General features: G+C 39.1%; 1 protein-coding gene across 1 annotated transcript in view; it reads right to left on the bottom strand.

Moving 5' to 3' along the window:
• me1 (malic enzyme 1, NADP(+)-dependent, cytosolic) overlaps window positions 1–13,900 on the bottom strand; it is a 71,290-nt gene that overhangs the window by 56,760 nt on the left and 630 nt on the right. The gene's annotated exons all lie outside the window — the stretch shown is intronic.

The following is a 13,900-nucleotide window of genomic DNA, read 5'->3' as shown; positions in this document are numbered from 1 at the left end:
CCACACGTTTTCTGATTTAGAGTTTAGAGTAAAGCAAAAGCAATAATTAAACTCTGCAACAAGCTGAATGTGCACCAAGCTGATCCTATGGGCATAAGCAATCAAGTAGAACATGAAACAGTTGATGAACCTGAGGTATTCATCCAACTGCAGCTGCAAATAACTTGCATAAAAACATGTGACTGCACTTGTAGGTGCTTTGGTCTTTTTTTTTTGTCAAGGAAATCTGAAAAAAAAAAAAAAGGACTGCAAGCACAAAACAACACATGCATTCTGCATTACTTAAAGCATTTCAGTACAAAAAAATGTCGGAAGAAAAAAATAGAATTGCTTGTGTGGGTTTGCTTTGCTTCAGTCAGGGATTTCTCTGAAAGTCCAACCAGGAAAGGATTGAAGACCACTTGGTGTCGAAACCGTAATTGTTAGGATAACAAGCAGACACCTCATGTTTAAGCAAAAGCAAATGCATGCACACGGCCACTGCTTGTTAGCAACACTGACTTTACTCAATGAATAATAAGTATCTATACAGTACATTTACCTGGGGGTGTAAATCAGCCAGCAAAGCTAAAAGTGTCTAAAAAGATACAAGTAAAAAAACACCAGCCTTTATCGGTTAAGAGCACCAGGCAACAACGCACCACTGAATTGTGTCCGCTGTCAACTCGTTTCACATGGAGATGACACTTAGCCAATAAAATCTGTGAATTCCCAGAGACATGACATTGGAGTAAATAGCATACAGAAAGAAAAGGGAATTTAAAGAGTGTACACTAAAAAGTAAAACACAGGTGGCAACAACAGGGGATCAATGGGACTGAAGAGGAGAGATCATCATTAGAACTGCATGCAGGTGAAGCACCACTTAAAACCAAGTTCTTTTGCAGATCTATGAACACTATTAAAACCACACATAATTGAAGGTTAAACAGTAAATGCCTACACATTTTGTGTAAGAATGTCCTTAATAATTTTGAAACCTGGAGTTAAAATCAGACACCGAACGGAGTCGAAAACCTGGTCAGGGACAAAAGACGGGAGGAGCAAAGGAGAAAGCCAGGTTTTAAAATATAAGCTGATTTTGATCTCTTAGAACTCCATTCTTTCTTAAATTAAGCACTTTATTGGCACTTTCCTGAAAAGCTTTGGTTAATGTGGTAGAATTGGTTTATTTGGAAGATTTCAACCTTTTTCTTGCAGCTTGATTGATTGTAATTAAATTCTGTAGCAATCAGAGCCTTTCCAGATCACTTAGTGCCATTCCAAATATAGCATTTTCTGTTGACTTTTTCAACGACTATGCGTTTTTGTTATGAGAAGAAAAAAAGGCAAAAAAGATTGGTAAATTAACAAAAAAATGTAAAAAATTTTGATAAATTTGAGTTGAAACAAACGAACCACATGATTCCTTGTTGACTTGGGTGAATGCCAAACCTTTACATCAGGCATACATAATATTTACTACTAATTATTTCAAAAGAAAAACTTCAGTATTAAAAAATTTAAGGTAGATATTGGGATTTTCAAGGCTTTTGCCTGAATACATTTTCTGCAAGCAGAACTTAATTGAAAACTTAATCATAAACAGAAGAACTTACTTGCAGTGTTTACTGGCAGAGCACTGATTTTGCCTGTCCAACTGGAAAAAAGGTTAAGATTCATACCATGATTTTTTTAGGAAAAAATTAAGTAGTGTACTATAACAGTGACTCAACATTTTTGATACTTTGTTTTGTGCACATAGAATGGTACAACCCAACAGTAATGCTACCCCAGTGTGTAAATTTACACAGTATAACAGTGTTCATAGAAGGGGTGAACCCTTTAACACAAAAGTACCAGTTGGTTGACGATACTCCTGAACGAGTTTTTGTCCTATGTGAAGAGCACAACCACCTTTTCCTCCCATCACCCATATGAAGAGGCAAAAAAAATTCTAGTGCTTGCCACATGAGGCAACAACGCACTTGTCACATGTAGCAGTAAGTTGTTCAGAAGCCCAAGTTCATGGTATTACATGAATGTTTTTCTTTAGACAATCTTACATTTTATACTGTAACTTTTCAAAAAACACCTATCTACTTAGTGAAACATGATTTATTAAAGCATTTAAGAGAACAGAAATGTAAAAAAAAAATTACACAGTCTTAGGTTTAGTATTTCCATCTGTGCCTCGAAATGATTTCTCTATATAACTTTCAGGCCATAATGTCCAGCTCTTCACTGACAAGCACACCATTGCTGGGTTGTAGTGAGAGTGAGCTGTCAACTCCCTTCCACATAAATTGCTACTATGAATCTCCTGCAATGACCTAATGCATTTACTAAAGCTCACTTGCATGAAAGCAAGAAAGATTACACTTGAGTGTTATCCCATCAGTTTCACATCTTCAGAGCATCGACACATGAGCATGATACACAAGAAGTCCGGCTCAAGCCAACAGGAAATTCAAGTATTAGAATTAAGGACTGTTCAAAACACATGGCAAAGTGCAGGAAAGTACCTGCAAGGCTTTGACTTGAAACCAGCCATGGGCGGGTGCACGCGTGCACACACAGACACACAGACACACAGACACACAGACAATGCATTCAACAAAGGACAAAACCGGTCCCCTCAGTCAATTTCAAAAGTCATAATTCTGCATTAACACCACCAGTTAAAAAAGAAAAAAACAACTCCAAAAGGGAAATATTCTTTTATGATTATTTTGTATGTCCTGAGTTAGGTGTCTGTGTGCCAGCAACAGACACCAGTCCCATTTGTCTGTCAGAAAGACAGAGACCAGACATATTGTAAGACATCAAAGATACATTGGTTATAACAGAACATCTTCATTGTTACTGTTTCAGAAACAATAAAAATCAGTCTGGCATCTTCTGTATACAGTATTTCTGCAGGACAAAACCCTCACTATCACATCATCGAAAACCCAAACGGAGTATAGTCTTAACTTTACGTCCTCTAGACATAACAATAATATATGAAACGAGACAAGAAATAAGCAACAGGATTTTTGTATTCACCGTTGTCTTTTGGAGCTGAATTTAAAACATTTCCAAACCTCTTCAGTTAATAATAGGTAAATGATTCGAACTTGTTGACTGAGTCAGTGGTGACTTTGCTGATAACTTTACTAAAGGTTAGAATTTATAGCCAGTCAAGTTTTAACTTGACATATGTTATCTCTTCATCTTTCATGAAAAAGCAGATGAAAATAGTGGCTATGAAGCTCAAATAAAACATACTAAGGGACCATTAATCATTATCAAAGGAAAGTGGAGACAACGCCTCAATGTACAGACAGGCCCATTCCTTAGAGGAAATGTAGAAAAAACATGTTCCACAAATATTTACAATTCTCAACACTACTCAGCCTCTTGGCCACTTTGTGTATGTCACAAAGACTAATCCCAGTCCTCTTGCTGAGAGAAGATAACAGCAAGGTTCAGCAAAAGTGTCAAGTCTATCATGTGTCGAAACACACATGAAATGCAGATTGAAAGTCTGAGATGAAGAAAATAATTAAAACAACCATTTCTGAACATTAACTCCTCGTCTAAGTATAGAGTAATTTGGGGCATATGTTGGGAAGAAAAAATGTTGCAGACTTGGAACAATTCAACTCTAAGTTGACTGACTGTTCCATGTTAATTCTGCATGTAACAGTGAAGACAGAGTAGCAGGTTGTCCTATTGTGTTTTAGGGCAGACGGCCCCGTCTGTTTCCTGATAAAATGTTATCCTAGCAAGGTTCAAGAGAATTGCCCTACAAATAAAACCCTTTAAATCCTTCCCTTCCTCTCAGGAGGAAGAGAAAAAGCACACATCAGCTCCCGTCCATCTCTTTTCAGGATCTTACAGCCCGACTAACCTTTTCCCAATGAATGCCTCACAACAAATGTGCTGTGCAAGGACTGCATGTACTTGCTCATTCCTAAACAAATTTCGTCATTAGAGGGCTGAGGGAAACGCTGCTACAACTTTGTTCAGAGGGCGAAAACACATTCATCAGAAGATTGAAAATGTGTCCACCAGCCAACTCTTTGTATTGTCCTGTTAGTGCTGGAGAAATGCTGTGGCACATGGAACAAAATGAGGATCACTCAAAGCAGAAAGACTTTTGTGTGCTGTTTTGCAGCTTAATTTTATGTTCGTTTTAAGTTGAGCCTGAGGTTTGTTTGATCTTTGAAATAAACGGCAGAATCAAATGAGTCTTTTTCCTTTTAAAACATGTAATTGCATTCCATTTAAAGGCCTAAATATGACTTTTAGTCAACCTCAAATTATTAGGTGCTGCAAAAATTGTTGAAATTATTAAGAAGCAATATTATCCCTCTAAACGTTTTTTAACAAATTTCATTTTTGGATTATATGATCAAAATCATGAAAACATTATGACATTACTTTTAGGGCAAAGATGATTTCAGCCCTAAAAGCCATTGACGTCTTGCAATCAGATATGAAGCCATATTGGGAAATAATAAACCCCCTCAGTGGCAGCGCTGCAAGGAAAATGCATAAATCCCTATAAAAGGAAACACAAAGTCCAGATGGAATCTTTGCAGCTAACAGACACAAGCTTATGTAAGATGTATGACTATACCCGCATGAGTAGTACTTTACTAAGATGAGAGACTACTAATGCGTTAGTGCCAGTCTAGCAGTTAAATAAGGCCAGAATAGGAGTGGCAACTGATGTGCCAGTACTTCAACGGTAGAGCAGGACCCCCCACCAAAATAATCTAATTTAGTTCTCCCCATGCCAGGTGCCATGGCGCTGCCTAGCGCAGTGGGCAGGTCAGACTAGCCATCTGCCAATTCTGGCAAATGGGCATTTCAAAATAAATTAGAGGACTTTTAACAGTCCATTCAATCGGAGTCTTTACACTTCAGTCGGCGAGACTAAACCTAGTGGAGTGGTCCAGTCCCCCTAACTTCATGCTTTCAAATAATGTCAGAGATCAAGGTAAAAGAAGGTAAAAGAATTCATAATATATCAGTTATGGTGAAGGTCTTATTGAATGTGTTAAGACAAGTGATAGGTATGTTTGTTATTAAAAATCACATTGTGACCTGAGCTGAGGTGGAAGCATATCTTGGAGTGTCGAGAAAAAAATGTTTTGACGTGGTTCTGCCATAGCTTCCTTTTTTCCCTTTATTTTTGGCTCACTTTACTTTCATTGTTTTGACTACTTTTCGTGCATTATTGGGAAATTATATTGGGAAGTCATTTATTCTCCATTTTATTTTTTAAAGCTACAGTGGACCAATTAAGAAATAAGTTATGTTGATCTGTTGTTTGAGGTTTTGTGTGTGTATTCTTCAGACATAACAAATGAATATCGTAAAGCTTTTGATAGGAACTATAACAGAATATTTCATGCCTGAATCCATCTCTGAAGAGCAGACAGCAAATCATCCAACTCCTCACTCTCATAAGCCATAATGTCTCATCCATTCTGGCAGCACTGAGCTCTGCCACTGACCAAAAGGAGTGTCTTGAATACCTCTTTCTGAGCAAATATGCTGGGCTCCTGAAATCAGGAGGTGTCAACTTGTGAATGTACAGACAAGCTCATTGCTCAAACAGCCTTGATAGCCATGCTACTGTTGATTTTGGAAGGGCAACATGAACTGGGAGGAGGTATCGGACACGTAGGGCTCCTCTAAAGCTACTGATCCCCTTGAGGCAGCCTTTTCATTCTCCACAGTCCCTTAGGAGCCTTAGTGTTGTTTGGAAAATGTCCAAGTCTCGAAAGACATCAACAACCGTGAACTTCATACTTCAAACATTTCCTTGCTTGAGACAAATGGCCTTCAGCATTCATTGACCTCATTCAGATTACAGTGGATCCCTTAACAGATCTGTCCAATGTTAACGGTTATCCTAAATCAATCCTTGTTACTCGCTTATTTCCAAATGTCCAGTGGGATAACATGATCTTCAGAATCAAGTTAATCATGACAGCAGATTCATACTAAGGTTATATTTATCCAACAGACTAATTATTAATTAGATAGCATCCTTTCAGGACAGGACAATTACAGTTAGGCCCAGAAATATTTGGACAGTGACACAATCTTCATGATTTGGGCTCTGCATCCCACCACATTGGATTTGAAATGAAACAACTTCAATGGAATTGAAGTACAGACCTTGAGGTTTAATTCAATAGGTTGATTAAAGATGTAGGAATTGTAGCTATTTTCATACAAACACTACCCATTTAAGGGTCTCAAAAGTAATTGGACAAATAAACATAACCCTAAGTAAAATGTTACTTTTCAATATTTTGTTGAGAATCCTTTGCAGGCATTAACTGCCTGAAGTCTGGAACCCATGAGCATCACCAAACTCTGTGTTTCTTCCTTTGTGATGCTTTGCCAGGCTTTTACTGTAGCTGTCTTCAGTGGTTGCTTTTTGTGGGTCTTTCTGCCTTAGGTTTTGTCTTAAGCAAGTGAAATATGTGCTCGATTGGGTTAGATCTGGTGATTGACTCAGCCATTGCAGAATACTTCACTTCTTTCCTTTAAAAAACTCCTTGGTTGCTTTTGCAGTATGTTTTGGATCATTGCCCATCTGTACTGTGAAGTGCCGTTCAATTAACTTTGCTGCATTTGGTTAAAACTGAACAGAAAGTATATCCCTATACACTTCAGAATTCCCCAGCTGCTTCTGTCTTTTGTCACATCATCAATAAACACAAGTGACCCAGTGTCATTGGAAACCATGCATGAGAGAGCTCCCATGACCACATGTTCACAGCAACAGCTTCCAAATGCAAACGCCTGGAATCAACTCCAGACCTTTTAACTGCTTAATTGATGATAGGTTACTGAGGGAAGAGCCCATGCAGCCTTGTTATTTTTTTGCAGCCTTCTGAGGCAATTGTCCAATTACTTTTGGTCCCTTGAAAAAGAGGCGGATACGTATCAAAGAGCTGTAATTCCTAATCCCTTGCTCTATTTTGGATGTGAATATTCTCAAATTACAGCTGGGACTCTGCACTTTAAGCCCACATTGATTATGTAATTGTATCCTGAATATGTTTTCATAAACAGCTAAAATAACAAAACTTGTTTTACTGTCCAAATATTTCTGGGCCTGACTGTATATATTTCATGTTCAACAATGATCATGTCCGCCTCCTCAAGGTTGTCACTGTGTTTCCACTATAGAGGTGTTGGTTTTCAAGTATTAGACGACTCATTCATTTGTACAGAAAATCTCGAGTCAAGTGGCTATTATGTTGTTATGGGAATGTATTTCTACATTGTTTTATCGCTACTTTGTCAAGTTGTTGTACCTTGCGGTGAAAATGCACCTGAATGCTGTTTCGCCAACTCAAGTACCCAACAGAAGGGTGTATTAATACCAGTCTCATTTTTGGTCAAATGAAGGTCCAATCAAATAACCAATGGTTAACTTTAATTTCCCTTAGACTTGCTCTGTATGCAAAGGAACCAGATATTTGGTGTTGTATAAATAACTGTGAGCCAAGTCAACAGGACAACTGCTGAGCACTAACCAAAATCATCTGTTGCACTGCTAATATGCATTTATATACTCAGTGAATCCAAATATATCTGACTATTAACATCAGTAAACCTAGCTGCTATGACGTAGGGTATGTCGTGAAGGAAGGGTGTGCTCAATTAACAACACATCTAGCAGGAAACACTGAAATAGCCTCTTACTCCATCAGTTCTGACTCTTGGGTTCTGTTCACCTAAAAGATCCCAAAACTATGGCTGAATATTGCAACTATTTGTTTTCTTCTGGGTGTCAAAAAAATCTATTCTGAAATCAGTGGATTCCGATTAGATTAGATCTGATTGAGCATTTTATATCAGTAATATTCTGTACAGAGAAAACCACAAGGCATTAACCAGATCAATGAAATCTCAAGAGACGCAGCCTCTTGAGATGCTGAGTTATAAAGAGTATAGTATCCACGATGGAAAACATGCAATCCTAAAAGCAGATTTTCAAAAGAAAGAGAAATCAATTCCCCTTCCATAAAGACTTTCTTATCTGAGAAAACTATTCATTTTGCCATGAAGGGATTGGCCCTGGATAATGATAATAATGTTCCAAAGAAAAATATACATGCACGATATGCTTTACATTTCTTTACACACAGCCCTACCCTTTTTCTTCTATGAATGAATACAAAAGATAGATACAGATGGTATCAGTTAAACCAATAACATATTTTTGACTTTGGGAAAAACCATATTTACCATAAACTGCAGAATGTTGAAACAAAAAACTCAACTGTCTTAAACTCTTACAGCTGAATCACTGTTTAAACAGACCAAGATCTCCAGCTCGCAAAAGAACAAAAAGAGCCATTGAGGATAAGGGGAGAGCCGAGAGAGGTAGAATACTTGAGAGGGGCTTCATAGGACAGTGATGAGGCTAAGGCTGTCTCCCTCTTGTCTGAGGCTGGTAAATGGCTTCTCCGTTGTCTCTTGTCATGAATGAGAACTTGCACACAAAAAAAAAAAGGTAGGTCGGTAGGCCCATTAAGATGAAACTGCTGCTGAATAAACACCATTATTAACTGTGTGTGCAGAAAGACAGTTCAATGGATACCGATCATGGTCATATTACAAGTCTTTTTTTCTTCAGGAATACGTTGACAAAAGCCCACACTTGTTTGCCAGTCACCAAGCTATTTAAGCTAAACTTGTCTCCATTTGGTGTCTGTGAGTTGTGTGTATGTACAGCTCAAGCTAGTGAGCTAATTGCTGGAGGGGAACCAGGGTGCACTCTCTTTCTGTCTGGCTGATACACTCCAGTCTATCATAGGAATGTCTGGCCACCAGCATTGCTTGCTGTTGACCTGGCACACCTGGCCACACCTGGGCCAACCAACTCACACACACATACACATACACATACACATATACGTACATTGTACAGACATTATCCACTGAGCCCTGCGGTCCACCTAGTGAGAGGGATCGGCATGTGCAGCTGCTTTGCCATTAGCCCACACACAGAGACATTTGTACCTTTTTCACCCCCCAGTTAAATGAAGGCTTTCAATCCAACTGTCAACATCATCAGTCTCACACAGTCACTGTCAATCCACCTTTTTTGCCGTAAATAGCCTGTCTTATTCGAAGACACAATTCCACATATTTCAGCACAAATGTAGACAGTATTGCAGTGTCAAAGATAATGGTGGAACGCTACTTATTTCATGGCAACTATATTCACACAATTATGGCTGAAATTGGCAGTCACTGACATTCAAGCACGGAATTTCATCTCATAGTTTAAATATATTTAGACTGAAGTTGAAAAAAAGACATTAAGAGAGAATAGTTCTCATTTATGGAGAATAATGTCCAACTGATTTCTATCTATTGAAAGCACAACAATATCGCACAAAATATGGAAGTCATTTTAGTTTACATTTGACATAAAAGATAGCAGGTTTTGTCAGGAATTGGTGCAGACCATGTTAAACTAATTTGATAATTTTTTTACAAAAGACTATATATCCTACATAAAGCACTTTCATGCCAAGCCAATTAAAACCAAAACACTCACAGAGGAATGTGCAAAAGAATATTAATCCGTGTGATCAAGAAAGCTCTTTCTGCAAAACTGGTATCACACTTCCAACTTCAGGCTTGTAGAAATTTCTTATCTGTATAGATTTTGTTATGCGATTTAGCACTGGATAAAATCTCATTAATATGTTCAACTGACATGTGACTCTTTTAAGAGCAACAGCTCAGTCATCCAGAACATCCACCACAGTATTTCCCACCAAAAAAGAGGCCGTGGGGAGAATGCAGAACCACAGAGTTGACAGACCGATTGAATAAATCCATGAAACCTTGACTAGTACAGACAAATGGTTGATAAAACACACAAAACTCATGAGGACACTTCTAAATTATTTGTTTTCAAAAAACAAACTTTGTCCCTGTTTCATGTTGACATTATGACTCAGGAAGAATCAAAGTTCCAGACTACTCTGGCACATGGTAGTGCCAAGGTGATCTAGCAATTTTCTCTGGAGTCCAATGGCATCTTTTAACAATTGTGACATAATTCGATGAGAGTGCACGATTATGAAAGCTTTACAGGCCCAAGAGACACAGTCCGCCTGGAGTACATTATGTTTCGTGTGAAAAGCTCAGCAGGTCAGTCATTGCATGGAAACAAATAAAACATGATGCAAAACCCACCCCAAAACAGTAAGAAAGTGTTACAAACAGAAAGAATACCCTGCATTGCAGACTGGAAAGATGGACATATTTATTGGATTTTGTTATTTACTGCCAAAATCATTTCAGTTGGAAAATGCAAGTCTGGTTGGGAGAGAAAAAAGTCTCTGAGTACAAGTCAATGAGCACATCAGCCAAACCAGAGTAATTCTATGACTTCCAGTTACTGCAGACAGTTGCCATTTAGCATACCAGCACATCCTCCATGCCCAATCAGATTTAGTATTTCTTCAGTGCTCACCATGAATAATAATTCTTGAGTCGAATCAGACCGTGTTGTAAAGTCTAATCTGGAGTCTGCGGTTAAAACTTGGGATTCCAACAGCAGCACTGTCTGGGCACTGGTTCCCCATTTTGTCTGCCATTTGTAGGCTTAAATAAGGCATGGTATTAGTGATTTTTGAAGTTAAGTGAAATGTTATTTTTATAAGTTAGGAGACAAAGTATGGTTTTGGGGAGGTATCAGCTATTTCCTCTGAGCCCAATATATTGGAATACTTTGTTGGCGAGCTTCAATAATAGTCTTATCACCTTAGTGCAAACAGGTTAAATCTACTCAGTTGACAGTTTCTATAAAACCTAATCAGCAGAACACAAGCAGACTGGAGCTGCCTAAGCTTTATTACTGACTGCATCTGTTGACTTTAGTACCAAGCCAGTGAATGGGCATCTGTTGGCCAGCAATACACCAAGTGCTAAGTTCAGTATTTAAGGTGAAACACCATCCCTGATTGGCCGTTTTTTTTCAGGAGAGTTTGTTGTTGTTGTTGTTTCTCAGGGCAGCAGCAGGCGGAACTAGCGTCAGAGAGATGTAGTTAAGGCCAGGATTCACACAGATGCCTCATTAACGTGTGATCAAGCAGGGAGACAGAGAACGTCTGTGGACCATGGCCAGCGCTCTCGTCCACACTACAGAGAACCCTTTCTATACCTTGTACTCCACTTGATCTCTTTATTGCACAGTGGGCACACACAAAACACACCTATAATATCCGGTTTCACCTCTGGAGAGGCAGTGTTAACCAGAGAGTAAGTTGAAGCCATAGGTACATACTTCAGCCGCAAATTTATACATGTATGTGTGTATGTGTGTGTTTATGGGTACTGAGAGAGATTAAAAGGAAATCGAAGTCGACCAATGAGAGGACAGAGTGCTTTTAGCGTTGCGTCCCTCAGCATCAATTAGCAGGTTGTGCTGTGACTCGCCCATTAGAGTTGAAGTGAGCCAGCTGAGGGAGGTAAACAAACCTCATCCCCAGGGCTCGCTGAAATCAGGAGGAGGGCAACAATGTGCCACTGCCTGAGTCACAGAAGCCTGCCTGTGCCTGACAGCTAACACGCTTTAGCAGTCATTTCCTACCTTCTCATCTAATTTCCTCTCCCAGGTTCATACCCAGGGCTGACAGTGGAGGCTTCACCTGCCTGCAAAGAAACCTTTTTCCTCCAATCACTAAACCCAGGCAGAGGGCATGTGTTTTGAGTCACAACCACTGAGTAGGTCAGATTGATCAGACAGAAAATGGGAACAGATTCAGCAAAGTATCTGTTTTTCCAGCACACTGTGCACAACAGTGACATAACCATGCGTCAAAGACCCAAACTATAACATTCAATACAAATAAAAATATAGATAGTTTCATTCACAAGTATTTAATCTCATCAATTCTCCCTTTTGTAAGACATAACAGCAGCACATATTGGGAACTCATTAGAATATTCAGCTTTAAAATGACACTAAATGGCTCCTCATAAAAAAAAAAAAAAAAAAAAAAGACAAAGCAAACTGTGGCTATTATAACATCACTCTTTATACCACTTACGAGAAAAACTATATGAATAAAGGAGGGGAAAGTGAACTGAAGGGACTACAGTAAATTGAAGGCAAAGACTGGAACAGCAGTTTGAGAGGCCAAGTCTGAGCCACTACAAAAGCCACTTCAAAATGTCCTTATCATGTGAGGGTTGAATTTAAATCTAACAGGCTGATTTACTCCAAATATTTCAAAATATCCATGATATGATACCTCAATCAAACAATATTAATAGTGACATAATACCAGTAAGTATTAGTGCTCACACAATAGGTGCTGCAGATTGCTATTCAAGATTCTTGCTGATTAAACTATGAAATATATCAATTTGTATGAAGATGTGCCTCTGAAATCAGGAGTGTTTTTTTTCCTATAAATTCTGCCCTGAGGCTGCAAGAACAGAACCTGCTTTGTATTGCCGTGAAATAAAGCGAACACCCTGCCACATGTGTAGGTTTATCAGACATTGATTACTTGCAGCATTTATTAACCAAAACTAATTATTTGCTTATTCTCTTCATGATATCAGTGGTTAACAGCAGCGAAGAACACAGGGGCTTATCAAAGGGTGTCCTAATTTGTTCACCTTAGCCAGAACTCACCTGACTCACAACACTAAATGCTCATGAGTGACTGAAAACAAATATGCAGGGCCCATTTGCAACACGTGGTGGACTCAGGGGAAGACTCATTAACCTTCCAAACAAACAGAGTTCTGTGTAGCCATCAGTTCAGCACCATTCATGGCCCAAGACACTAGCCTGCTCTATCTTTCCCGTCTCACTCATCGACCCATTGGTGACATCCTGGCATGGCAGCCAATGCAGCAAGCAGCTTCATTGTTTTAAGTTAAAAATATAAATATATGCACTTAAAAGGAGTAAATAAAAAGTTACACAGCTTCACAAACACTATCACCTCTGCCCCTGATATTTATCACAGAATAAGTAGGATTACACAAATATTATCAGAGTATTGGTTTACATTCATTACAACAGAGATCTGTCTCCTAAGAGAAATGTCCCACTTCACAAGTGAATTGAGCAAAATCGTATTTTGTTTAGGTCTTTCAAGAGCCTTGCACACACTTGACATAAGTGACCCAGGCTGATTCCAGACAGTTGTTTTGGTGGTCAGTCAGCACCATGGACAGAGGCGTTGTCACTATGCGCTGGATTGATGACCTCTGGGGCCCAGTTCAACCACTGAAACCTGGAGAAAACACTGGAAAGGCTCAAAGGCTGCAGGGACTCTATTGTGAACTGTATAGATGCAACATGGGAAATAATACATGAGGTCAGGCAGAGTACAGTAACAGGAGTTTCCCGACACTGACAGCCACTCCTTCTCATGATCTATTGCATTATTCGCAGCCTTTGATAGAAACCTCCTCCCATTGTTCCTCATTTCTGTGTCTGTAAATAATGTATAAAAAGTCAATAGTTTTGAAATTACATTCGGAAAGTTAGTGACGGTCTTAACTGACACTTCCTTAACTGACAAGTTTCACAACAGCGACTTGGAAAATGCTGCGTCACTGTAAAATAGCAACGGTGGTGTACAACAATTCACGAAAACTGGACAGCAACAGCGTGTAAACGGTACGTGACAAGTCAACAGCAACAAAAGCTTCCTCCCCCTCAGCCCTTGCGGAGTTTGGTCTCTTTAAGTCTAAATATATCTGCGTCTAAAGCTGATACCTAAACCTCCAGGCTAATGCTGCGTTCACCTGCTCCTCCACAGCAACAGACGCCGGCACTGGCCAGGGAAAGAGAGAGAGAGAGAGAGAGAGAGAGAGAGAGAGAGAAACAAACAAACAGACAGATAGAGAGAGA

This window comes from Fistularia commersonii, chromosome 11, assembly GCF_037954325.1.
Source record: "Fistularia commersonii isolate RoL2024-O1a breed Wild chromosome 11, RoL_Fcom_v1.0, whole genome shotgun sequence".
In the NCBI taxonomy this organism is placed as follows: domain Eukaryota; kingdom Metazoa; phylum Chordata; class Actinopteri; order Syngnathiformes; family Fistulariidae; genus Fistularia; species Fistularia commersonii.
Note: the sequence above shows the minus strand (reverse complement) of the source record. Positions and strands in the feature narration are given on the sequence as shown.